At 44.0% G+C, this 23,645-nt stretch overlaps 32 non-coding genes across 32 annotated transcripts; all 32 read left to right on the plus strand.

Moving 5' to 3' along the window:
* The first annotated feature begins 4,024 nt into the window (after nucleotides 1-4,024).
* On the plus strand, nucleotides 4,025-4,098 carry trnap-agg (transfer RNA proline (anticodon AGG)). The gene has a single exon. It is a non-coding gene; the product is annotated as a tRNA-Pro (tRNA).
* Nucleotides 4,099-4,459: 361 nt separating this feature from the next.
* trnan-guu (transfer RNA asparagine (anticodon GUU)) lies at nucleotides 4,460-4,533 on the plus strand. Its single transcript has one exon. It is a non-coding gene; the product is annotated as a tRNA-Asn (tRNA).
* Nucleotides 4,534-5,269: 736 nt separating this feature from the next.
* Nucleotides 5,270-5,343, plus strand: trnat-agu (transfer RNA threonine (anticodon AGU)). The gene has a single exon. It is a non-coding gene; the product is annotated as a tRNA-Thr (tRNA).
* A 357-nt stretch (nucleotides 5,344-5,700) lies between these two features.
* On the plus strand, nucleotides 5,701-5,774 carry trnan-guu (transfer RNA asparagine (anticodon GUU)). Its single transcript has one exon. It is a non-coding gene; the product is annotated as a tRNA-Asn (tRNA).
* Nucleotides 5,775-6,501: 727 nt separating this feature from the next.
* trnat-ugu (transfer RNA threonine (anticodon UGU)) lies at nucleotides 6,502-6,575 on the plus strand. The gene has a single exon. It is a non-coding gene; the product is annotated as a tRNA-Thr (tRNA).
* Nucleotides 6,576-6,932: 357 nt separating this feature from the next.
* trnan-guu (transfer RNA asparagine (anticodon GUU)) lies at nucleotides 6,933-7,006 on the plus strand. The gene has a single exon. It is a non-coding gene; the product is annotated as a tRNA-Asn (tRNA).
* A 727-nt stretch (nucleotides 7,007-7,733) lies between these two features.
* On the plus strand, nucleotides 7,734-7,807 carry trnat-agu (transfer RNA threonine (anticodon AGU)). Its single transcript has one exon. It is a non-coding gene; the product is annotated as a tRNA-Thr (tRNA).
* Nucleotides 7,808-8,164: 357 nt separating this feature from the next.
* Nucleotides 8,165-8,238, plus strand: trnan-guu (transfer RNA asparagine (anticodon GUU)). Its single transcript has one exon. It is a non-coding gene; the product is annotated as a tRNA-Asn (tRNA).
* A 517-nt stretch (nucleotides 8,239-8,755) lies between these two features.
* trnat-ugu (transfer RNA threonine (anticodon UGU)) lies at nucleotides 8,756-8,829 on the plus strand. Its single transcript has one exon. It is a non-coding gene; the product is annotated as a tRNA-Thr (tRNA).
* A 357-nt stretch (nucleotides 8,830-9,186) lies between these two features.
* On the plus strand, nucleotides 9,187-9,260 carry trnan-guu (transfer RNA asparagine (anticodon GUU)). The gene has a single exon. It is a non-coding gene; the product is annotated as a tRNA-Asn (tRNA).
* A 727-nt stretch (nucleotides 9,261-9,987) lies between these two features.
* On the plus strand, nucleotides 9,988-10,061 carry trnat-agu (transfer RNA threonine (anticodon AGU)). Its single transcript has one exon. It is a non-coding gene; the product is annotated as a tRNA-Thr (tRNA).
* Nucleotides 10,062-10,418: 357 nt separating this feature from the next.
* trnan-guu (transfer RNA asparagine (anticodon GUU)) lies at nucleotides 10,419-10,492 on the plus strand. The gene has a single exon. It is a non-coding gene; the product is annotated as a tRNA-Asn (tRNA).
* A 517-nt stretch (nucleotides 10,493-11,009) lies between these two features.
* Nucleotides 11,010-11,083, plus strand: trnat-ugu (transfer RNA threonine (anticodon UGU)). Its single transcript has one exon. It is a non-coding gene; the product is annotated as a tRNA-Thr (tRNA).
* A 357-nt stretch (nucleotides 11,084-11,440) lies between these two features.
* On the plus strand, nucleotides 11,441-11,514 carry trnan-guu (transfer RNA asparagine (anticodon GUU)). Its single transcript has one exon. It is a non-coding gene; the product is annotated as a tRNA-Asn (tRNA).
* A 737-nt stretch (nucleotides 11,515-12,251) lies between these two features.
* On the plus strand, nucleotides 12,252-12,325 carry trnat-agu (transfer RNA threonine (anticodon AGU)). Its single transcript has one exon. It is a non-coding gene; the product is annotated as a tRNA-Thr (tRNA).
* Nucleotides 12,326-12,682: 357 nt separating this feature from the next.
* On the plus strand, nucleotides 12,683-12,756 carry trnan-guu (transfer RNA asparagine (anticodon GUU)). Its single transcript has one exon. It is a non-coding gene; the product is annotated as a tRNA-Asn (tRNA).
* Nucleotides 12,757-13,256: 500 nt separating this feature from the next.
* Nucleotides 13,257-13,330, plus strand: trnat-ugu (transfer RNA threonine (anticodon UGU)). The gene has a single exon. It is a non-coding gene; the product is annotated as a tRNA-Thr (tRNA).
* Nucleotides 13,331-13,483: 153 nt separating this feature from the next.
* On the plus strand, nucleotides 13,484-13,557 carry trnat-agu (transfer RNA threonine (anticodon AGU)). Its single transcript has one exon. It is a non-coding gene; the product is annotated as a tRNA-Thr (tRNA).
* Nucleotides 13,558-13,914: 357 nt separating this feature from the next.
* Nucleotides 13,915-13,988, plus strand: trnan-guu (transfer RNA asparagine (anticodon GUU)). The gene has a single exon. It is a non-coding gene; the product is annotated as a tRNA-Asn (tRNA).
* Nucleotides 13,989-14,488: 500 nt separating this feature from the next.
* Nucleotides 14,489-14,562, plus strand: trnat-ugu (transfer RNA threonine (anticodon UGU)). Its single transcript has one exon. It is a non-coding gene; the product is annotated as a tRNA-Thr (tRNA).
* A 153-nt stretch (nucleotides 14,563-14,715) lies between these two features.
* On the plus strand, nucleotides 14,716-14,789 carry trnat-agu (transfer RNA threonine (anticodon AGU)). The gene has a single exon. It is a non-coding gene; the product is annotated as a tRNA-Thr (tRNA).
* A 357-nt stretch (nucleotides 14,790-15,146) lies between these two features.
* trnan-guu (transfer RNA asparagine (anticodon GUU)) lies at nucleotides 15,147-15,220 on the plus strand. The gene has a single exon. It is a non-coding gene; the product is annotated as a tRNA-Asn (tRNA).
* A 518-nt stretch (nucleotides 15,221-15,738) lies between these two features.
* On the plus strand, nucleotides 15,739-15,812 carry trnat-ugu (transfer RNA threonine (anticodon UGU)). Its single transcript has one exon. It is a non-coding gene; the product is annotated as a tRNA-Thr (tRNA).
* A 357-nt stretch (nucleotides 15,813-16,169) lies between these two features.
* Nucleotides 16,170-16,243, plus strand: trnan-guu (transfer RNA asparagine (anticodon GUU)). The gene has a single exon. It is a non-coding gene; the product is annotated as a tRNA-Asn (tRNA).
* Nucleotides 16,244-16,980: 737 nt separating this feature from the next.
* On the plus strand, nucleotides 16,981-17,054 carry trnat-agu (transfer RNA threonine (anticodon AGU)). Its single transcript has one exon. It is a non-coding gene; the product is annotated as a tRNA-Thr (tRNA).
* A 357-nt stretch (nucleotides 17,055-17,411) lies between these two features.
* On the plus strand, nucleotides 17,412-17,485 carry trnan-guu (transfer RNA asparagine (anticodon GUU)). Its single transcript has one exon. It is a non-coding gene; the product is annotated as a tRNA-Asn (tRNA).
* Nucleotides 17,486-20,264: 2,779 nt separating this feature from the next.
* On the plus strand, nucleotides 20,265-20,338 carry trnai-uau (transfer RNA isoleucine (anticodon UAU)). The gene has a single exon. It is a non-coding gene; the product is annotated as a tRNA-Ile (tRNA).
* A 357-nt stretch (nucleotides 20,339-20,695) lies between these two features.
* Nucleotides 20,696-20,769, plus strand: trnan-guu (transfer RNA asparagine (anticodon GUU)). Its single transcript has one exon. It is a non-coding gene; the product is annotated as a tRNA-Asn (tRNA).
* A 507-nt stretch (nucleotides 20,770-21,276) lies between these two features.
* trnat-ugu (transfer RNA threonine (anticodon UGU)) lies at nucleotides 21,277-21,350 on the plus strand. The gene has a single exon. It is a non-coding gene; the product is annotated as a tRNA-Thr (tRNA).
* A 153-nt stretch (nucleotides 21,351-21,503) lies between these two features.
* trnat-agu (transfer RNA threonine (anticodon AGU)) lies at nucleotides 21,504-21,577 on the plus strand. Its single transcript has one exon. It is a non-coding gene; the product is annotated as a tRNA-Thr (tRNA).
* A 357-nt stretch (nucleotides 21,578-21,934) lies between these two features.
* Nucleotides 21,935-22,008, plus strand: trnan-guu (transfer RNA asparagine (anticodon GUU)). Its single transcript has one exon. It is a non-coding gene; the product is annotated as a tRNA-Asn (tRNA).
* Nucleotides 22,009-22,737: 729 nt separating this feature from the next.
* Nucleotides 22,738-22,811, plus strand: trnat-agu (transfer RNA threonine (anticodon AGU)). The gene has a single exon. It is a non-coding gene; the product is annotated as a tRNA-Thr (tRNA).
* The last annotated feature ends 834 nt before the right edge of the window (nucleotides 22,812-23,645 follow it).

Below are 23,645 nucleotides of genomic sequence, written 5' to 3' on the forward strand. Positions count from 1 at the left end.
GAAAATGGTGTGCATTTATTTATTTATTTAGTTTATTACATGCATTATTTTGTTTTATTGTTATAAAGAAGACCTCAATCTCTAATAAAAGCCTTTAATTATACACATGTGATATTGAGAGTTATTTCCTGGGGACAGAAAAGGCACCAATAGGAAGCAATGACCCAACTACCATATTTCATACTGTCATAGAAATTCTTCCAAAATTGTATTTAAACAATAATCATACTTAAATTAAATGTTTTAAAAGATATGGTACCATATCATCTAACTGTCACAGAGTGGGAGAATAAGGTGGCCTCCAGTTATTCACCACATTTTAAACTCAAGATGGGAAAAAATAAATCAGCTGGACTTGCTTAAGTTTGATTAGGATAATGAATATATTTATTAGATAGAATGTTAGCGTACAAGTACAGTCACACAGTAGCATGTATTACAGTACAAGTACAGTCAAACATCCTGTCTAAGAGGAGCATTTCAAAAAAGCCCTTGCGGTCTTGTTTCTGTTGAAAGTCCTCTTATCCAAGAAGCTTCTTCAGTTCTAAATGACTGGTAAAGAGTCCAGATACTTTTACTCCTGTCTGAGCAGAAAACGAAGAAATGACCGAAATGACAAGACAATGACAGTTACCCGGGGCAGACTGACAGAAGCGAGGCTGCCAATTTGCGCCATCGACCCTCCTGACCGCGACCGACATTCACTCGCTCGCTACATTCACACAGATGCTACAAGGGACGCGGTCAAACTCCCTCTCCAAATCCACAAAACACATGCGAACTCCCATGAACCCTTGAGCACCCGACGGAGGGTGGAGAGTTGATCCAGTGTTACATGATGGGGACAAATACAGCATTGTTCCTCCTGCATCCAAGGTGTGACTATTGGTCGGATCCTCCTCTCCAGCACCCTGGAATAGACTTTCCCTGGGAAGGTGAGGAGAGTGATCACCCGATAGTTGGAGGACACCCTCCAGTCCCCCTTCTTGAAAAGGGGAACCGCCACCCCAGTCCAGAGGCACTGACCCCAACTGCCCTGCAATGTTACAGAGACATGTCAACCAAGACAGTCCCTGAACATCCAGAGACTTAAGATACGCAGGTTCAATCTCATCCACCCCCGGTGACCTGCCACCGAGGTGCTTGACAACCACCTCAGTAACTTCAGCCTGGGTGATGGATGCGTGGAGGAAGGACCACGCAGGTGGACGACAGTTTAGAGGAGGTTGGTGACCTTAAGGTCGTGGTAGGAGAGAGTGTAGCCAGCCAGCATAGGCTGGTGGTGAGGAAGAGGACTCTAGTGGTGAAGAAGATGAAGAGGACGAAGGCAGAGCAGAGGACAAAGTGGTGGAGGCTGAAGAACAAAGAGTGTTGTGTGTCTTTCAGGGACGAGGTGAGACAGACTCTGTGTGGACAAGAGAGGCTTCCAGAAGACTGGAATACAACAACTCAGGTGATCAGGGAGACAGGTAGGAGAGGACTGGGTGTGTCTTCTGGAAGGACAGGAGATAAGGAGAGCTGGTGGTGGAACCAGGAAGTGCAGGTGTAGATAGGAAAAGAGGTTAGCTAAGAAGAAGTGGGACATTTGTGAGGGTCATGTTGCTGCGCTTGCTAATTTGCCTTATCACGCACACCTGTTTCAGCTTCTCGCTCCAGGACCGGCGGCGTGCGGATTGGCTGCGGTCACCCCGGGCGCACCTGAGGCAGATTGATGCAAATCACCACCAGCCCTCATAAGCCCTGCGCCGCCCGCTGTTCCCCGTCGGAATATTCTTTGGATCTTGTCTCTACGTGCAGCTCGTCCTTTTGCCGCTCCCCGCCCCTGGGTCTCGCCTCGTCCTTGCCGACCGCGGCGTAGCGTTTTCTTTTTTTTCAGAAGAGACATGGACGTAGTGAGGGAGGACATGAGAGTGGCTGGTGTTGGGGAGGGCGATGCAAAGGACAGGGCTAGAGGACGACCCAGGAGAAGAGACATGGACGTAGTGAGGGAGGACATGAGAGTGGCTGGTGTTGGGGAGGACGATGCAAAGGACAGGGTGAGGTGGAGAAGGTTGATTTGATGTGGCAACCGCTCATTGGACAAGCAGGAAGTACAGTAGTAGTAGCAGGATTACACACTATGGCATTTACATTTAAAAATAAGCTTTGCAGTGATACTCTCAGTCACATCAAAAGGCATCTGTCAAACACCTAAACGGTCACCTCCACAGGCCTCATTAAATATCACCACCGCTGTGATGCTTCTCATCACCCGATGCGATCCCACATCCATCATCGCAGCAGATATCTCATGTTTCTGCTGGCTTTTGAACAGCGTGCAGCTTCCTAGAAATATCACACTGAAATGGAAATACTGTGAAATAGCATTGCTGTGGTGACGATGTCTGATGAGCTGGACAGCAGAAGTGCACCTTCTGATTTTACATTCAGCCGCTGCCGTCCATGAAAGCAGGGACGGCAGTGGGTTGGGCACTGGGCTGGGGAGTGGAGAAGTCCACCGCTTCCCCAGTTCAAGTCCCAGCTCTGGCGGAATGTGCACCCTGGACAAGCCGCCAGTTCATCACAGGCAGAATATCATTCAGGCAAGTTGGTTTAAGCGGTTTTTGGTGGTGGGAGGAAGCCGGAATTGTGAATCATGGACTGCAAACCCAGCACCAAACAAAGACAGACAAACTCTGGAACGTCAGAACGCTACTTCTGGGTTTCTCAAACGATCACCAAGAGCTGGAGGAATAGGCAACAAGCTGCTGAGACGGCGAGTGGATAACGTCACACGCCAGGAAACGCGCCTCCCAGAATCTTAACGTTTTAAGATGATCTTCTTTTGACAAACAAATGTATTCATATGAGCCTTGTGAAGCCAGCAGGATGCCCAGAGCACAGCACTTGCAGTTGGGCCTCCTCTCAGCTTCAACCAGCCGACACTTTGTGACAGCTCCCCATTTGCAAGAAAACAAATCAATGGCGTGGTGAAGACCCCCCCCCCCCCGTAAAACCGAGCCACGCGGGGGATGTGAGGTTTTGTTGGTTCAGCCTTAACAAGAGAAACTGCTCGGCTGTGACCCGACCTGACCTGTGATCCGACCTGACCCGAGCAAACCAACGCGGCTCCGGGGATGACTTCTGCGCCGAAGTTTTTTCCAGCTCAAAATGCTTCTCAACAGCTGGTGGAAAAACCTCAGGCTGACATCAGGTCTGTTCAGCCAGCTCTCTGTGGGAATCCGAGAACGTCAGCACTAAACAACAACAGGAGCAGAACGCGCCAGGCCCATAAACCAGCGGGTGGTTTACGTGGAGAGAGCTGCTTCCCAGCTTGAGCTTCACTGCAGACCTTTATTTCTCTCGGAAAAACATAGTGTCTCCATCTCAGCTAGGTGATGCGTGTTTGAGGCGTGTTTCCTTTTGGGGTTAATTCTTTATTAGTGTGTTCTACTGACCCAGTGACGGATTATGTTGATGTTGCGTGAAGAGAAGCTCAACGACACTTCAGGTCCAGGGACAAAAGTTGAAGGTGCTTTATGTAAGGATTTTATTTTATTTTTATGTTAAAAATAGTGCAAATTTACTGTTGCACATAGTTTTGAAGCAATAATCGTTTTGAAGGCCACTCAGAGAGCACACTTATCAAGAGCACCCCGAATATTAGTGACGTTACGAGATGTGTCGAGGCTTCGAAGCGTGCGTCGAGTAATGAGGGGGGCGTTTCCGGGAAGCGCGTATCGAGGCTTGCTTCGCTTAGGGGAGGAGCCACAAATGATGATGTCCAAAGCCTCGCTGCCCGGCTGTACCACGTGATTGCTTTGGGGAGGGGATTCAGATTTTGCCACGCGGTTTGACAGCGATAGAGACCGCTCAGGCTCCATTCAAGATGTGGGTTGTTGAAGGGGAGTTTGAGAGTCTGGATAGTGTTTATATAGTTTGGAGAGTTTAGGATGTCCTCTGCCTGATTATGCTTTGCAAGCAGGCATAATTGCATTGCTTTTCAAATGTTCACAAGGAAATTGTTGTAGACTTCGGCTAGCAAGGTGCTGTGGCTTAGCTGGTCGAGGTGCTTGTCTAGGAAACAAGGGACCCTGGGTTCAAGTCCCAGCAGTGTCTGCCCCTTCGTTTTTATGTCATGCTGGAGAGAATGACTAAAACTGCAATCAATGAGGTTTCAAGGACATGTCGACAAACACGAAGATATGAAAATGGATACTCTTAGCTATCATTGCTGGAGGCCATATTTCTCCCCATCATAGACACCTTGAGACAGAATGAGTGTCTTGAAGAGATGAAAAATCTTGTAAGAAGCATGATCCATAAGAACTTTGACTAAAGTATTGAACGTGAGATGGGTGTAATGGACAGCCTGCTGGACTGTCAGAATAGTCCATTGGTGGGGTTGTATTCATTGTGAGGAAGAGGAGTGACCAGCAAGTTTCTGTGCTCCTATTTATCAAACAGCACCATAGCTTATGTCTCTGTGGCGCAATTGGTTAGCGCGCTTGGCTGTTAACCAAGAGGTTGGTGGTTCAAGCCCACCCGGGGACGGTGTATGATATTGCACAAGCGTTTCTGCCCTTCATGGAAGTCTTGGAGTGTCGGAGAAGGAGTTCCTTTCCAGCTCCATGATTGGAAGTGACGACAATGTTTCAGCATTTGGACGAGACACTAAGGGGTGGTAGGTTTGTTTGTCTGAGGCAGTGTTTTTCCCCAAAAATGTATGTACGCACATGCCGACCAGACGTGACGTGTAGTATCAGGATGGTCGACTAATTCATGTGGGCATGTTTGAAGTAAAGGTCAATTCTTATGAACTAATTTTATTTTCTGAGTTTTTGAAAGAAAAACTTGAAAAATGGGGACTTGACAGATCTTTGACAAAGATGGTGAAAGCTCAGAAGACCCTCAGACTGTCCTTCATTGACATCACAGGGATCCTAATCAAAATGACTTCAAACTAAAATGTTTTTTCATAAAAAAGGGACTCAGATTAGGCTGAATTCCAGTACTCTTCAAGAGTTCACGAGATCTTACTTCTTCAAGGTGTTTGGAATCGTGGCCTTGTGGCTTAACTGGTGAAAGCGCCTGTCTTGTGAACGGGAGATCCTGGCTTCAAATCCCAGCAGTGCCTTTGTCCATCTCTTGATGATATTTGTTGAAAACCAATGTGGACTCATGCGCAACAAGTACAACCCTTTTATTCAGTGAAATAAATGGATAATTTGATGAATTGCATTGCTTTTCAAATGTTCACAAGAAAATTGTTGTAAACTTCTGCAAACAAGGTGCTGTGGCTTAGCTGGTCAAAGTGCTTGTCTAGTAAACAAGAGATCCTGGGTTCAAGTCCCAGCAGTGCCTGGGCTTTTGGTTTTATGTCATGCTGGAGAGAATGACTAAAACTGCAATCAATGACGTTTCAAGGACATGTCGACAAACACGAAGATATGAAAATGGATACTCTTAGCTGTCGTTGCTGGAGGCCATATTTCTCCCCATCATACCTTGAGACAGAATGAGTGTCTTGAAGAGTTGAAAAATCTTTTAAGAAGCATGATCCATAAGCACTTTGACTAAAGTATTGAACGTGAGATGGGTGTAATGGACAGCCTGCTGGACTGTCGGAATAGTCCATTGGTGGGGTTGTATTCATTGTGAGGAAGAGGAGTGACCAGCAAGTTTCTGTGCTCCTATTTATCAAACAACACTGCCCCTTATGTCTCTGTGGCGCAATTGGTTAGCGCGCTCGGCTGTTAACCGAGAGGTTGGTGGTTCAAGCCCACCCGGGGACGGTGTGTAATATTGCACAAGCGTTTCTGCCCTTCGTGGAGGTCTTGGACTGTCGGAGGAAGAGTTCCTTTACAGCTTTATGATTGTGACTGACTACAATGTTTCAGCATTTGTACGAGACACTAAGGGGCAGTAGGTTTGTTTGTCTGAGGCGGTGTTTTCCCCCAAAAAATGTATGCCGACCAGACATGACGTGTAGTATCAGGATGGTCGACTAATTCGTGTGGGCGTGTTTGAAGTAAAGGTCAATCATTTTGAACTAATTTTATTTTCTGAGTCTTTCAAAGAAAAACTTGAAAAATGGGGACTTGACAGATCTTTGACAAAGATGGTGAAAGCTCAGAAGACCCTCAGACTGTCCATCATTGACATCACAGGGATCCTAATCAAAATGACTTCAAACTAAAATGTTTTTTCATAAAAAAGGGACTCAGATTAGGCTGAATTCCAGTACTCTTCAAGAGTTCACGAGATCTTACTTCTTCAAGGTGTTTGGAATCGTGGCCTTGTGGCTTAACTGGTGAAAGCGCCTGTCTTGTGAACGGGAGATCCTGGCTTCAAATCCCAGCAGTGCCTTTGTCCGTCTCTTGATGATATTCGTTGAAAACCAATGTGGACTCATGTGCAACAAGTACAACCCTTTTATTCAGTGAAATAAATGGATCATTTGATGAATTGCATTGCTTTTCAAATGTTCACAAGAAAATTGTTGTAAACTTCTGCAAACAAGGTGCTGTGGCTTAGCTGGTCAAAGTGCTTGTCTTGTAAACAGGAAATCCTGGGTTCAAGTCCCAGCAGTGCCTGGACTTTTGGTTTTATGTCATGCTGGAGAGAATGACTAAAACTGCAATCAATGACGTTTCAAGGACATGTCGACAAACACGAAGATATGAAAATGGATACTCTTAGCTGTCGTTGCTGGAGGCCATATTTCTCCCCATCATACCTTGAGACAGAATGAGTGTCTTGAAGAGTTGAAAAATCTTTTAAGAAGCATGATCCATAAGCACTTTGACTAAAGTATTGAACGTGAGATGGGTGTAATGGACAGCCTGCTGGACTGTCGGAATAGTCCATTGGTGGGGTTGTATTCATTGTGAGGAAGAGGAGTGACCAGCAAGTTTCTGTGCTCCTATTTATCAAACAACACTGCCCCTTATGTCTCTGTGGCGCAATTGTTTAGCGCGCTCAGCTGTTAACCGAGAGGTTGGTGGTTCAAGCCCACCCGGGGACGGTGTGTAATATCGCACAAGCGTTTCTGCCCTTCGTGGAGGTCTTGGACTGTCGGAGAAAGAGTTCCTTTACAGCTTTATGATTGTGACTGACTACAATGTTTCAGCATTTGTACGAGACGCTAAGGGGCAGTAGGTTTGTTTGTCTGAGGCGGTGTTTTCCCCCAAAAAATGTATGCCGACCAGACATGACGTGTAGTATCAGGATGGTCGACTAATTCGTGTGGGCTTGTTTGAAGTAAAGGTCAACCATTTTGAACTAATTTTATTTTCTGAGTCTTTCAAAGAAAAACTTGAAAAATGGGGACTTGACAGATCTTTGACAAAGATGGTGAAAGCTCAGAAGACCCTCAGACTGTCCTTCATTGACATCACAGGGATCCTAATCAAAATGACTTCAAACTAAAATGTTTTTTCATAAAAAAGGGACTCAGATTAGGCTGAATTCCAGTACTCTTCAAGAGTTCACGAGATCTTACTTCTTCAAGGTGTTTGGAATCGTGGCCTTGTGGCTTAACTGGTGAAAGTGCCTGTCTTGTGAACGGGAGATCCTGGCTTCAAATCCCAGCAGTGCCTTTGTCTGTCTCTTGATGATATTCGTTGAAAACCAATGTGGACTCATGCGCAACAAGTACAACCCTTTTATTCAGTGAAATAAATGGATCATTTGATGAATTGCATTGCTTTTCAAATGTTCACAAGAAAATTGTTGTAAACTTCTGCAAACAAGGTGCTGTGGCTTAGCTGGTCAAAGTGCTTGTCTAGTAAACAAGAGATCCTGGGTTCAAGTCCCAGCAGTGCCTGGACTTTTGGTTTAGTGTCATGCTGGAGAGAATGACAAAGACTGCAATCAATGACGTTTCAAGGACATGTCGACAAACACGAAGATATGAAAATGGATACTCTTAGCTATGATTGCTGGAGGCCATATTTCTCCCCATCATATCTTGAGACAGAATGAGTGTCTTGAAGAGTTGAAAAATCTTGTAAGAAGCATGATCCATAAGAACTTTGACTAAAGTATTGAACGTGAGATGGGTGTAATGGACAGCCTGCTGGACTGTCAGAATAGTCCATTGGTGGGGTTGTATTCATTGTGAGGAAGAGGAGTGACCAGCAAGTTTCTGTGCTCCTATTTATCAAACAACACCATAGCTTATGTCTCTGTGGCGCAATTGGTTAGCACGCTTGGCTGTTAACCAAGAGGTTGGTGGTTCAAGCCCACCCGGGGACGGTGTATGGTATTGCGCAAGCGTTTCTGCCCTTCATGGAAGTCTTGGAGTGTTGGAGAAGGAGTTCCTTTCCAGCTCCATGATTGGAAGTGACTACGATGTTTCAGCATTTGGACGAGACACTAAGGGGTGGTAGGTTTGTTTGTCTGAGGCAGTGCTTTTCCCCAAAAATGTATGTACGCACATGCCGACCAGACGTGACGTGTAGTATCAGGATGGTCGACTAATTCATGTGGGCATGTTTGAAGTAAAGGTCAATTCTTATGAACTAATTTTATTTTCTGAGTTTTTGAAAGAAAAACTTGAAAAATGGGGACTTGACAGATCTTTGACAAAGATGGTGAAAGCTCAGAAGACCCTCAGACTGTCCTTCATTGACATCACAGGGATCCTAATCAAACTGACTTCAATCACATCAACTAAAATGTTTTTTCATAAAAAAGGGACTCAGATTAGGCTGAATTCCAGTACTCTTGAAGAGTTCACGAGAAATTTCTCCCTCCAGACGGTTGAAGACATGGCATTGTGGCTTAGCTGGTGAAAGCACCTGTCTTGTAAACAGGAAATCCTGGGTTCAAATCCCAGCAGTGCCTGGCCTTTTGGTTTTATGTCATGCTGGAGAGAATGACTAAAACTGCAATCAATGAGGTTTCAAGGACATGTCGACAAACACGAAGATATGAAAATGGATACTCTTAGCTGTCGTTGCTGGAGGCCATATTTCTCCCCATCATACCTTGAGACAGAATGAGTGTCTTGAAGAGTTGAAAAATCTTTTAAGAAGCATGATCCATAAGCACTTTGACTAAAGTATTGAACGTGAGATGGGTGTAATGGACAGCCTGCTGGACTGTCGGAATAGTCCATTGGTGGGGTTGTATTCATTGTGAGGAAGAGGAGTGACCAGCAAGTTTCTGTGCTCCTATTTATCAAACAACAGTGCCCCTTATGTCTCTGTGGCGCAATTGGTTAGCGCGCTCGGCTGTTAACCGAGAGGTTGGTGGTCCAAGCCCACCCGGGGACGGTGTGTAATATTGCACAAGCGTTTCTGCCCTTCGTGGAGGTCTTGGACTGTCGGAGAAAGAGTTCCTTTTCAGCTTTATGATTGTGACTGACTACAATGTTTCAGCATTTGTACGAGACACTAAGGGGCAGTAGGTTTGTTTGTCTGAGGCGGTGTTTTCCCCCAAAAAATGTATGCCGACCAGACATGACGTGTAGTATCAGGATGGTCGACTAATTCGTGTGGGCGTGTTTGAAGTAAAGGTCAATCATTTTGAACTAATTTTATTTTCTGAGTCTTTCAAAGAAAAACTTGAAAAATGGGGACTTGACAGATCTTTGACAAAGATGGTGAAAGCTCAGAAGACCCTCAGACTGTCCTTCATTGACATCACAGGGATCCTAATCAAAATGACTTCAAACTAAAATGTTTTTTCATAAAAAAGGGACTCAGATTAGGCTGAATTCCAGTACTCTTCAAGAGTTCACGAGATCTTACTTCTTCAAGGTGTTTGGAATCGTGGCCTTGTGGCTTAGCTGGTGAAAGCGCCTGTCCTGTGAACGGGAGATCCTGGCTTCAAATCCCAGCAGTGCCTTTGTCCGTCTCTTGATGATATTCGTTGAAAACCAACGTGGACTCATGCGCAACAAGTACAACCCTTTTATTCAGTGAAATAAATGGATCATTTGATGAATTGCATTGCTTTTCAAATGTTCACAAGAAAATTGTTGTAAACTTCTGCAAACAAGGTGCTGTGGCTTAGCTGGTCAAAGTGCTTGTCTAGTAAACAAGAGATCCTGGGTTCAAGTCCCAGCAGTGCCTGGGCTTTTGGTTTAGTGTCATGCTGGAGAGAATGACAAAGACTGCAATCAATGACGTTTCAAGGACATGTCGACAAACACGAAGATATGAAAATGGATACTCTTAGCTATGATTGCTGGAGGCCATATTTCTCCCCATCATATCTTGAGACAGAATGAGTGTCTTGAAGAGTTGAAAAATCTTGTAAGAAGCATGATCCATAAGAACTTTGACTAAAGTATTGAACGTGAGATGGGTGTAATGGACAGCCTGCTGGACTGTCAGAATAGTCCATTGGTGGGGTTGTATTCATTGTGAGGAAGAGGAGTGACCAGCAAGTTTCTGTGCTCCTATTTATCAAACAACACCATAGCTTACGTCTCTGTGGCGCAATTGGTTAGCGTGCTTGGCTGTTAACCAAGAGGTTGGTGGTTCAAGCCCACCCGGGGACGGTGTATGATATTGCGCAAGCGTTTCTGCCCTTCATGGAAGTCTTGGAGTGTCGGAGAAAGAGTTCCTTTCCAGCTCCATGATTGGAAGTGACTACAATGTTTCAGCATTTGGACGAGACACTAAGGGGCAGTAGGTTTGTTTGTCTGAGGCAGTGTTTTTCCCCAAAAATGTATGTACGCACATGCCGACCAGACGTGACGTGTAGTATCAGGATGGTCGACTAATTCATGTGGGCATGTTTGAAGTAAAGGTCAATTCTTATGAACTAATTTTATTTTCTGAGTTTTTGAAAGAAAAACTTGAAAAATGGGGACTTGACAGATCTTTGACAAAGATGGTGAAAGCTCAGAAGACCCTCAGACTGTCCTTCATTGACATCACAGGGATCCTAATCAAACTGACTTCAATCACATCAACTAAAATGTTTTTTCATAAAAAAGGGACTCAGATTAGGCTGAATTCCAGTACTCTTGAAGAGTTCACGAGAAATTTCCCCCTCCAGACGGTTGAAGACATGGCATTGTGGCTTAGCTGGTGAAAGCACCTGTCTTGTAAACAGGAAATCCTGGGTTCAAATCCCAGCAGTGCCTGGCCTTTTGGTTTTATGTCATGCTGGAGAGAATGACTAAAACTGCAATCAATGAGGTTTCAAGGACATGTCGACATACACGAAGATATGAAAATGGATACTCTTAGCTGTCGTTGCTGGAGGCCATATTTCTCCCCATCATACCTTGAGACAGAATGAGTGTCTTGAAGAGTTGAAAAATCTTTTAAGAAGCATGATCCATAAGCACTTTGACTAAAGTATTGAACGTGAGATGGGTGTAATGGACAGCCTGCTGGACTGTCGGAATAGTCCATTGGTGGGGTTGTATTCATTGTGAGGAAGAGGAGTGACCAGCAAGTTTCTGTGCTCCTATTTATCAAACAACACCGCCGCTTATGTCTCTGTGGCGCAATTGGTTAGCGCGCTTGGCTGTTAACCGAGAGGTTGGTGGTTCGAGCCCACCCGGGGACGGTGTGTAATATTGCACAAGCGTTTCTGCCCTTCATGGAAGTCTTGGACTGTCGGGGAAAGAGTTCCTTTACAGCATTATGATCGTGACTGACTACAATGTTTCAGCATTTGTACGAGACACTAAGTGGCAGTAGGTTTGTTTGTCTGAGGCAGTGCTTTTCCCCAAAAAATGTATGCACGCACATGCCGACCAGACATGACGTGTAGTGTCAGGATGGTCGACTAATTCATGTGGGCGTGTTTGAAGTAAAGCTCAATCATTTTGAACTAATTTTATTTTCTGAGTCTTTGAAAGAAAAACTTGAAAAATGGGGACTTGACAGATCTTTGACAAAGATGGTGAAAGCTCAGAAGACCCTCAGACTGTCCTTCATTGACATCACAGGGATCCTAATCAAAATGACTTCAAACTAAAATGTCTTTTTATAAAAAAGGGACTCAGATTAGGCTGAATTCCAGTACTCTTCAAGAGTTCACGAGATCTTCCTTCTTCAAGGTGTTCGGAATCGTGGCCTTGTGGCTTGGCTGGTGAAAGCGCCTGTCTTGTGAACGGGAGATCCTGGCTTCAAATCCCAGCAGTGCCTTTGTCCATCTCCTTATGATATTCGTTGAAAACCAACGTGGACTCATGCGCGACAAGTACAACCCTTTTATTCAGTGAAATAAATGGATCATTTGATGAATTGCATTGCTTTTCAAATGTTCACAAGAAAATTGTTGTAAACTTCTGCAAACAAGGTGCTGTGGCTTAGCTGGTCAAAGTGCTTGTCTAGTAAACAAGAGATCCTGGGTTCAAATCCCAGCAGTGCCTGGCCTTTTGGTTTTATGTCATGCTGGAGAGAATGACTAAAACTGCAATCAATGAGGTTTCAAGGACCTGTCGACAAACACGAAGATATGAAAATGGATACTCTTAGCTATCGTTGCTGGAGGCCATATTTCTCCCCATCATATCTTGAGACAGAATGAGTGTCTTGAAGAGTTGAAAAATCTTGTAAGAAGCATGATCCATAAGAACTTTGACTAAAGTATTGAACGTGAGATGGGTGTAATGGACAGCCTGCTGGACTGTCGGAATAGTCCATTGGTGGGGTTGTATTCATTGTGAGGAAGAGGAGTGACCAGCAAGTTTCTGTGCTCCTATTTATCAAACAACACTGCCCCCTATGTCTCTGTGGCGCAATTGGTTAGCGCGCTCGGCTGTTAACCGAGGGGTTGGTGGTTCAAGCCCACCCGGGGACGGTGTGTAATATTGCACAAGCGTTTCTGCCCTTCGTGGAGGTCTTGGACTGTCGGAGGAAGAGTTCCTTTACAGCCTTATGATTGTGACTGACTACAATGTTTCAGCATTTGTACGAGACACTAAGGGGCAGTAGGTTTGTTTGTCTGAGGCGGTGTTTTCCCCCAAAAAATGTATGCCGACCAGACATGACGTGTAGTATCAGGATGGTCGACTAATTCATGTGGGCATGTTTGAAGTAAAGGTCAATCATTTTGAAATAATTTTATTTTCTGAGTCTTTCAAAGAAAAACTTGAAAAATGGGGACTTGACAGATCTTTGACAAAGATGGTGAAAGCTCAGAAGACCCTCAGACTGTCCTTCATTGACATCACAGGGATCCTAATCAAAATGACTTCAAACTAAAATGTTTTTTCATAAAAAAGGGACTCAGATTAGGCTGAATTCCAGTACTCTTCAAGAGTTCACGAGATCTTCCTTCTTCGAGGTGTTTGGAATCGTGGCCTTGTGGCTTAGCTGGTGAAAGCGCCTGTCTTGTGAACGGGAGATCCTGGCTTCAAATCCCAGCAGTGCCTTTGTCCATCTCTTTATGATATTCGTTGAAAACCAACGTGGACTCATGCGCAACAAGTACAACCCTTTTATTCAGTGAAATAAATGGATCATTTGATGAATTGCATTGCTTTTCAAATGTTCACAAGAAAATTGTTGTAAACTTCTGCAAACGAGGTGCTGTGGCTTAGCTGGTCAAAGTGCTTGTCTAGTAAACAAGAGATCCTGGGTTCAAATCCCAGCAGTGCCTGGCCTTTTGGTTTTATGTCATGCTGGAGAGAATGACTAAAACTGCAATCAATGAGGTTTCAAGGACCTGTCGACAAACACGAAGATATGAAAATGGATACTCTTAGCTATCGTTGCTGGAGGCCATATTTCTCCCCATCATATCTTGAGACAGAATGAGTGTCTTGAAGAGTTGAAAAATCTTGTAAGAAGCATGATCCATAAGAACTTTGACTAAAGTATTGAACGTGAGATGGGTGTAATGGACAGCCTGCTGGACTGTCGGAATAGTCCATTGGTGGGGTTGTATTCATTGTGAGGAAGAGGAGTGACCAGCAAGTTTCTGTGCTCCTATTTATCAAACAACACTGCCCCCTATGTCTCTGTGGCGCAATTGGTTAGCGCGCTCGGCTGTTAACCGAGAGGTTGGTGGTTCAAGCCCACCCGGGCACGGTGTGTAATATTGCACAAGCGTTTCTGCCCTTCGTGGAGGTCTTGGACTGTCGGAGGAAGAGTTCCTTTACAGCTTTATGATTGTGACTGACTACAATGTTTCAGCATTTGTACGAGACACTAAGGGGCAGTAGGTTTGTTTGTCTGAGGCGGTGTTTTCCCCCAAAAAATGTATGCCGACCAGACATGACGTGTAGTATCAGGATGGTCGACTAATTCATGTGGGCATGTTTGAAGTAAAGGTCAATCATTTTGAAATAATTTTATTTTCTGAGTCTTTCAAAGAAAAACTTGAAAAATGGGGACTTGACAGATCTTTGACAAAGATGGTGAAAGCTCAGAAGACCCTCAGACTGTCCTTCATTGACATCACAGGGATCCTAATCAAAATGACTTCAAACTAAAATGTTTTTTCATAAAAAAGGGACTCAGATTAGGCTGAATTCCAGTACTCTTCAAGAGTTCACGAGATCTTCCTTCTTCGAGGTGTTTGGAATCGTGGCCTTGTGGCTTAGCTGGTGAAAGCGCCTGTCTTGTGAACGGGAGATCCTGGCTTCAAATCCCAGCAGTGCCTTTGTCCATCTCTTTATGATATTCGTTGAAAACCAACGTGGACTCATGCGCGACAAGTACAACCCTTTTATTCAGTGAAATAAATGGATCATTTGATGAATTGCATTGCTTTTCAAATGTTCACAAGAAAATTGTTGTAAACTTCCGCAAACAAGGTGCTGTGGCTTAGCTGGTCAAAGTGCTTGTCTAGTAAACAAGAGATCCTGGGTTCAAATCCCAGCAGTGCCTGGCCTTTTGGTTTTATGTCATGCTGGAGAGAATGACTAAAACTGCAATCAATGATGTTTCAAGGACCTGTCGACAAACACGAAGATATGAAAATGGATACTCTTAGCTATCATTGCTGGAGGCCATATTTCTCCCCATCATATCTTGAGACAGAATGAGTGTCTTGAAGAGTTGAAAAATCTTGTAAGAAGCATGATCCATAAGAACTTTGACTAAAGTATTGAACTTGAGATGGGTGTAATGGACAGCCTGCTGGACTGTCGGAATAGTCCATTGGTGGGGTTGTATTCATTGTGAGGAAGAGGAGTGACCAGCAAGTTTCTGTGCTCCTATTTATCAAACAACACTGCCGCTTATGTCTCTGTGGCACAATTGGTCAGCGCGCTCGGCTGTTAACCGAGAGGTTGGTGGTTCAAGCCCACCCGGGGACGGTGTGTAATATTGCACAAGCGTTTCTGCCCTTCGTGGAGGTCTTGGACTGTCGGAGAAAGAGTTCCTTTCCAGCTTCATGATTGTAAGTGACTACAATGTTTCAGCATTTGTACGAGACACTAAGGGGCAGTAGGTTTGTTTGTCTGAGGCGGTGTTTTCCCCCAAAAAATGTATGCACGCACATGCCGGCCAGACATGACGTGTGGTATCAGGATGGTCGACTAATTCATGTGGGCGTGTTTGAAGTAAAGGTCAATCATTTTGAACTAATTTTATTTTCTGAGTCTTTGAAAGAAAAACTTGAAAAATGGGGACTTGACAGATCTTTGACAAAGATGATGAAAGCTCAGAAGACCCTCAGACTGTCCTTCATTGACATCACAGGGATCCTAATCAAACTGACTTCAATCACATCAACTAAAATGTTTTTTCATAAAAAAGGGACTCAGATTAGGCTGAATTCCAGTACTCTTGAAGAGTTCACAAGAAATTTCTTCTTCCGAACGGTTGAAGACGTGGCATTGTGGCTTAGCTGGTGAAAGCACCTGTCTTGTAAACAGGAAATCCTGGGTTCAAATCCCAGCAGTGCCTGGCCTTCTGGTTTTATGTCATGCTGGAGAGAATGACTAAAACTGCAATCAATGAGGTTTCAAGGACATGTCGACAAACACGAAGATATGAAAATGGATACTCTTAGCTGTCGTTGCTGGAGGCCATATTTCTCCCCATCATACCTTGAGACAGAATGAGTGTCTTGAAGAGTTGAAAAATCTTTTAAGAAGCATGATCCATAAGCACTTTGACTAAAGTATTGAACGTGAGATGGGTGTAATGGACAGCCTGCTGGACTGTCGGAATAGTCCATTGGTGGGGTTGTATTCATTGTGAGGAAGAGGAGTGACCAGCAAGTTTCTGTGCTCCTATTTATCAAACAACACTGCCGCTTATGTCTCCGTGGTGCAATTGGTCAGCGCGCTCGGCTGTTAACCGGGAGGTTGGTGGTTCGAGCCCACCCGGGGACGGTGTGTAATATTGCACAAGCGTTTCTGCCCTTCATGGAAGTCTTGGACTGTCGGAGAAAGAGTTCCTTTCCAGCTTCATGATTGTAAGTGACTACAATGTTTCAGCATCTGTACGAGACACTAAGGGGCGGTAGGTTTGTTTGTCTGAGGTGGTGTTTTCCCCAAAAAAATGTATGCACGCACATGCCAACCAGACATGACGTGTAGTATCAGGATGGTCGACTAATTCACGTGGGCGTGTTTGAAGTAAAGGTCAGCCATTTTGAAATAATTTTATTTTCTGAGTCTTTGAAAGAAAAACTTGAAAAATGGGGACTTGACAGATCTTTGACAAAGATGGTGAAAGCTCAGAAGACCCTCAGACTGTCCTTCATTGACATCACAGGGATCCTAATCAAAATGACTTCAAACTAAAATGTTTTTTCATAAAAAAGGGACTCAGATTAGGCTGAATTCCAGTACTTTTCAAGAGTTCACGAGATCTTCCTTCTTCAAGGTGTTTGGAATCGTGGCCTTGTGGCTTAGCTGGTGAAAGCGCCTGTCTTGTGAACGGGAGAGCCTGGCTTCAAATCCCAGCGGTGCCTTCGTCCATCTCTTTATGATATTCGTTGAAAACCAACGTGGACTCATGCGCAACAAGTACAACCCTTTTATTCAGTGAAATAAATGGATCATTTGATGAATTGCATTGCTTTTCAAATGTTCACAAGAAGATTGTTGTAAACTTCTGCAAACAAGGTGCTGTGGCTTAGCTGGTCAAAGTGATTGTCTAGTAAACAAGAGATCCTGGGTTCAAATCCCAGCGGTGCCTGGCCTTTTGGTTTTATGTCATGCTGGAGAGAATGACTAAAACTGCAATCAATGAGGTTTCAAGGACATGTCGACAAACACGAAGATATGAAAATGGATACTCTTAGCTATCATTGCTGGAGGCCATATTTCTCCCCATCATATCTTGAGACAGAATGAGTGTCTTGAAGAGTTGAAAAATCTTGTAAGAAGCATGATCCATAAGCACTTTGACTAAAGTATTGAACGTGAGATGGGTGTAATGGACAGCCTGCTGGACTGTCGGAATAGTCCATTGGTGGGGTTGTATTCATTGTGAGGAAGAGGAGTGACCAGCAAGTTTCTGTGCTCCTATTTATCAAACGACACTGCCGCTTGTGTCTCTGTGGCACAATTGGTCAGCGCGCTCGGCTGTTAACCGAGAGGTTGGTGGTTCAAGCCCACCCGGGGACGGTGTGTAATATTGCACAAGCGTTTCTGCCCTTCGTGGAGGTCTTGGACTGTCGGAGAAAGAGTTCCTTTCCAGCTTCATGATTGTAAGTGACTACAATGTTTCAGCATTTGTACGAGACACTAAGGGGCAGTAGGTTTGTTTGTCTGAGGCGGTGTTTTCCCCCAAAAAATGTATGCACGCACATGCCGGCCAGACATGACGTGTAGTATCAGGATGGTCGACTAATTCATGTGGGCGTGTTTGAAGTAAAGGTCAATCATTTTGAACTAATTTTATTTTCTGAGTCTTTGAAAGAAAAACTTGAAAAATGGGGACTTGACAGATCTTTGACAAAGATGATGAAAGCTCAGAAGACCCTCAGACTGTCCTTCATTGACATCACAGGGATCCTAATCAAACTGACTTCAATCACATCAACTGATGATGATGATGAATATATTTATTAGATAGAATGTTAGAGTACAAGTACAGTCACACAGTAGCATGTATTTACAGTACAAGTACAGTCACATAGTAGCATGTATTACAGTACAAGTACAGTCAAACAGTAGCATGTATTACAGTACAAATAACGTCAAACATCCTGTCTAAGAGGAGCATTTCAAAAAAGCCCTTGCGGGCTTGTTTCCGTTGAAAGTCCTTCGTACATAAATCATCCACAAAGAACAATACAAATAACAATACAAATAAAAATAAATCCAATATTAAATTACGCAATTGATGCAACGTAACATTAGAAAGACAAAAATAAAATGTTATTACACCGCCAGTGCAAACTAACAATTAATCTAAAATAAATTACACCACTGATGCGAGATGACAATAAATAACTTACATAAATTACAATAAATTACTAAAGCAATTAATACGTGCAACATAGGTGGACAAAAAAAAAGGAGGGGGGGTTTGACCCGGAGAGAGTCGTGATGACTATCTCCGTTTCTGTCCCCCTGAAAGGTGTATTTTTAGGGCCTTTTTGAAGGAGGCCAAAGAGGTGCATGTTTTGAGGGCGGGAGTCAATCCGTTCCACCCTTGGGTGGCCGTATTGTAGACGTATTGTAGACGTATTGTTGAAGCATTACTCCCCAGAAGCTCTAACAACAGCGCTGGAGGAAACTGATTGGTCTGAAACTTTAAACTCCGCCTCTGTCGAGGGGACCTGGTCTTCCTTTAAATCTGCATTTCTGTCCGTAATCGATAAGATAGCACCCATAACTGCTGTTCGGGTCAGAGCCCGTACAGAACCTTGGATGAAGGGGGAAATATTGAATGCCATCAAGCTCAGAAACAAATGTTACTCTGAGTACAGAAAAACCAACAACGAGGAACTACTTGAAAAAAGCAGAAAACTACGCAATGAGGTTAACAAAATGATAAAAAATGCCAAAAAGAATTTCTTAAATGAGAACATTGAGGCAAACAAAAGCAACCCACAAAAACTGTGGGAGGCCCTAAAACAATTAGGCTGCAGCAACAGACTCCAAACAAAAACCAGTAATATCTGCATTAACTCAAGTGGTTTGCTCCAGACCGACAGGTTGGTGGTAGCAAATTGTTTTAACAGCTTTTTCACCACTATTGCCACCCTGTTGGTCAGCAAACTCCCCCCGCATTCAGGTCTGTACGGTTCTGACCACATCCAAACTCACTATGAGAAGCTAGGTGCTAAAAAGGACACTTTCTCTTTCACACCTGTAAATACCGTTGATGTGCTAAAACAACTAATTGCCCTTCAACCTAACAAGGCCACAGGCCTTGACAACATACCCACCCGGTTCCTCAGAGACGCAGCTGTCTCTATCGCCCCCGTGGTAACCCATCTGATAAATTTATCCATCAATCAGTGCCACGTCCCACAGGAACTCAAGACGGCGCGGGTTATCCCTCTGTATAAAAAAGGAAACAAATTAGAACCTGGCAACTACCGCCCTGTTTCCATCCTTTGTTCCATCTCAAAGGTTATGGAGAGAATAATCCAGGAGCAAATCAACCGCTACCTCGCCGAGCATAGCCTGCTCTTTGAATTCCAATCAGGCTTCAGAACATCCCACTCCACTGACACGTGCCTCATATATCTGACCGACTACATTAAGCGTGAAGTAGACTCGGGCAAGTATTGCGGCATGGTCATGCTGGACCTCCAGAAGGCCTTTGACACGGTCAACCATTCAATCCTATTGAATAAACTAGGGGCGATTGGTTTTGATAGCACATCAACAAACTGGATGAAATCGTACCTTGAGGGACGAGAACAAATGGTGGACATAAACGGAACCTTGTCCTCGTCCCTCCCGGTAAGCTGCGGGGTTCCTCAAGGCAGCATTCTGGGTCCGTTACTGTTCCTCCTATACATTAACGACATGAATGCTGCCTGTAACTGCAAATTGTTCCTGTTTGCTGATGACTCAGCACTCCTGATTTCGGGAGAGGACAAAGTGCAGGTTGAGGAGGCTCTCAGCTCTGAGCTCACCAGAATCCGTACTTGGCTTACCGATAACAAACTGTCACTACATCTTGGTAAAACCGAATCGATTCTTTTTGGGTCTAAACACTCTCTGCGTGAGATAAATGTTAATGATTTCAAGGTCACAGTCGATAATACAGTAATCTCCAGCAAAGAAGAGATTACCTATTTGGGCTGATTACCTATTTGGGATTACCTATTTGGGCTGAAAAAACTAAAATGTTTTTTCATAAAAAAGGGACTCAGATTAGGCTGAATTCCAGTACTCTTGAAGAGTTCACAAGAAATTTCTTCTTCCGAACGGTTGAAGACATGGCATTGTGGCTTAGCTGGTGAAAGCACCTGTCTTATAAACAGGAAATCCTGGGTTCAAATCCCAGCAGTGCCTGGCCTTCTGGTTTTATGTCATGCTGGAGAGAATGACTAAAACTGCAATCAATGAGGTTTCAAGGACATGTCGACAAACACGAAGATATGAAAATGGATACTCTTAGCTGTCGTTGCTGGAGGCCATATTTCACCCCATCATACCTTGAGACAGAATGAGTGTCTTGAAGAGTTGAAAAATCTTTTAAGAAGCATGATCCATAAGCACTTTGACTAAAGTATTGAACGTGAGATGGGTGTAATGGACAGCCTGCTGGACTGTCGGAATAGTCCATTGGTGGGGTTGTATTCATTGTGAGGAAGAGGAGTGACCAGCAAGTTTCTGTGCTCCTATTTATCAAACGACACTGCCGCTTATGTCTCCGTGGCGCAATTGGTCAGCGCGCTCGGCTGTTAACCGAGAGGTTGGTGGTTCGAGCCCACCCGGGGACGGTGTGTAATATTGCACAAGCGTTTCTGCCCTTCGTGGAAGTCTTGGACCGTCGGAGAAAGAGTTCCTTTCCAGCTTCATGATTGTAAGTGACTACAATGTTTCAGCATCTGTACGAGACACTAAGGGGCGGTAGGTTTGTTTGTCTGAGGTGGTGTTTTCCCCAAAAAAATGTATGCACGCACATGCCAACCAGACATGACGTGTAGTATCAGGATGGTCGACTAATTCACGTGGGCGTGTTTGAAGTAAAGGTCAGTCATTTTGAAATTTTATTTTCTGAGTCTTTGAAAGAAAAACTTGAAAAATGGGGACTTGACAGATCTTTGACAAAGATGATGAAAGCTCAGAAGACCCTCAGACTGTCCTTCATTGACATCACAGGGATCCTAATCAAAATGACTTCAAACTAAAATGTTTTTTCATAAAAAAGGGACTCATATTAGGCTGAATTCCAGTACTCTTCAAGAGTCCACGAGATCTTCCTTCTTCAAGGTGTTTGGAATCATGGCCTTGTGGCTTAGCTGGTGAAAGCGCCTGTCTTGTGAACGGGAGATCCTGGCTTCAAATCCCAGCAGTGCCTTTGTCCATCTCTTGATGATATTCGTTGAAAACCAACGTGGACTCATGCGCAACAAGTACAACCCTTTTATTCAGTGAAATAAATGGATCATTTGATGAATTGCATTGCTTTTCAAATGTTCACAAGAAAATTGTTGTAAACTTCTGCAAACAAGGTGCTGTGGCTTAGCTGGTCAAAGTGCTTGTCTAGTAAACAAGAAATCCTGGGTTCAAATCCCAGCAGTGCCTGGCCTTTTGGTTTTATGTCATGCTGGAGAGAACGACTAAAACTGCAATCAATGAGGTTTCAAGGACATGTCGACAAACACGAAGATATGAAAATGGATACTCTTAGCTATCATTGCTGGAGGCCATATTTCTCCCCATCATACCTTGAGACAGAATGAGTGTCTTGAAGAGTTGAAAAATCTTGTAAGAAGCATGATCCATAAGCACTTTGACTAAAGTATTGAACGTGAGATGGGTGTAATGGACAGCCTGCTGGACTGTCAGAATAGTCCATTGGTGGGGTTGTATTCATTGTGAGGAAGAGGAGTGACCAGCAAGTTTCTGTGCTCCTATTTATCAAACAACACCGCTGCTTATGTCTCTGTGGCGCAATTGGTCAGCGCGCTCGGCTGTTAACCGAGAGGTTGGTGGTTCAAGCCCACCCGGGGACGGTGTGTAATATTGCACAAGCGTTTCTGCCCTTCGTGGAAGTGTTGGAGAAAGAGTTCCTTTACAGCATTACGATCGTGACTGACTACAATGTTTCAGCATTTGTACGAGACACTAAGGGGCAGTAGGTTTGTTTGTCTGAGGCAGTGTTTTCCCCCAAAAAATGTATGCACGCACATGCCGACCAGACATTACGTGTCGTATCAGGATGGTCGACTAATTCATGTGGGCGTGTTTGAAGTAAAGGTCAATCATTTTGAACTAATTTTATTTTCTGAGTCTTTGAAAGAAAAACTTGAAAAATGGGGACTTGACAGATCTTTGACAAAGATGGTGAAAGCTCAGAAGACCCTCAGACTGTCCTTCATTGACATCACAGGGATCCTAATCAAAATGACTTCAAACTAAAATGTTTTTTCATAAAAAAGGGACTCAGATTAGGCTGAATTCCAGTACTCTTCAAGAGTTCACGAGATCCTCCTTCTTCAAGGTGTTTGGAATCGTGGCCTTGTGGCTTAGCTGGTGAAAGCGCCTGTCTTGTGAACGGGAGATCCTGGCTTCAAATCCCAGCGGTGCCTTCGTCCATCTCTTTATGATATTCGTTGAAAACCAACGTGGACTCATGCGCAACAAGTACAACCCTTTTATTCAGTGAAATAAATGAATCATTTGATGAATTGCATTGCTTTTCAAATGTTCACAAGAAAATTGTTGTAAACTTCTGCAAACAAGGTGCTGTGGCTTAGCTGGTCAAAGTGCTTGTCTAGTAAACAAGAGATCCTGGGTTCAAATCCCAGCAGTGCCTGGCCTTTTGGTTTTATGTCATGCTGGAGAGAATGACTAAAACTGCAATCAATGACGTTTCAAGGACATGTCGACAAACACGAAGATATGAAAATGGATACTCTTAGCTATGATTGCTGGAGGCCATATTTCTCCCCATCATACCTTGAGACAGAATGAGTGTCTTGAAGAGTTGAAAAATCTTGTAAGAAGCATGATCCATAAGAACTTTGACTAAAGTATTGAACGTGAGATGGGTGTAATGAACTTTCTTCTTCCAAACATTTGAAGACATGGCATTGTGGCTTAGCTGGTCAAAGTGCTTGTCTAGTAAACACTCGTCACTCGCATCACTCGTCACTCTCATCACTCGTCACTCATCTCACTCATCACTCGCATCACTCGCCACTCGTCTCACTCTCATCTCACTCATCACTCGCATCACTCGCCACTCATCACTCGCCACTCGCATCACTCGCCACTCGTCTCACTCTCATCACTTGTCACTCGCACCACTCATCTCACTCATCACTCGCATCACTCGCCACTCGCATCACTCTCATCACTCACACCACTCATCACCCTCATCACTCTCATCACTCCTTTCCAAATGAAGAAAACTGATGTTTTCCTCAGAAAGGCTGTGATGAGCCAGCTTCATGCTTCCCACACAGACCAAAGACAAAGCTGGCTTAGAAACTAGCTGATAAGAACGGCAGAATTGAGTGGCTAAATTATGAAAAGAAAAACAGAGTAAAATAAGAGTTCACATTTGACTGTTTGCTGGATGACAACGCAAAAACAGCAGCTTTTATTTCAAAATTCTCAGTCATGCTTTCTGTTGACTTCATTGCGC

Source organism: Brachionichthys hirsutus, chromosome 4, assembly GCF_040956055.1.
Source record: "Brachionichthys hirsutus isolate HB-005 chromosome 4, CSIRO-AGI_Bhir_v1, whole genome shotgun sequence".
Taxonomy (NCBI): domain Eukaryota; kingdom Metazoa; phylum Chordata; class Actinopteri; order Lophiiformes; family Brachionichthyidae; genus Brachionichthys; species Brachionichthys hirsutus.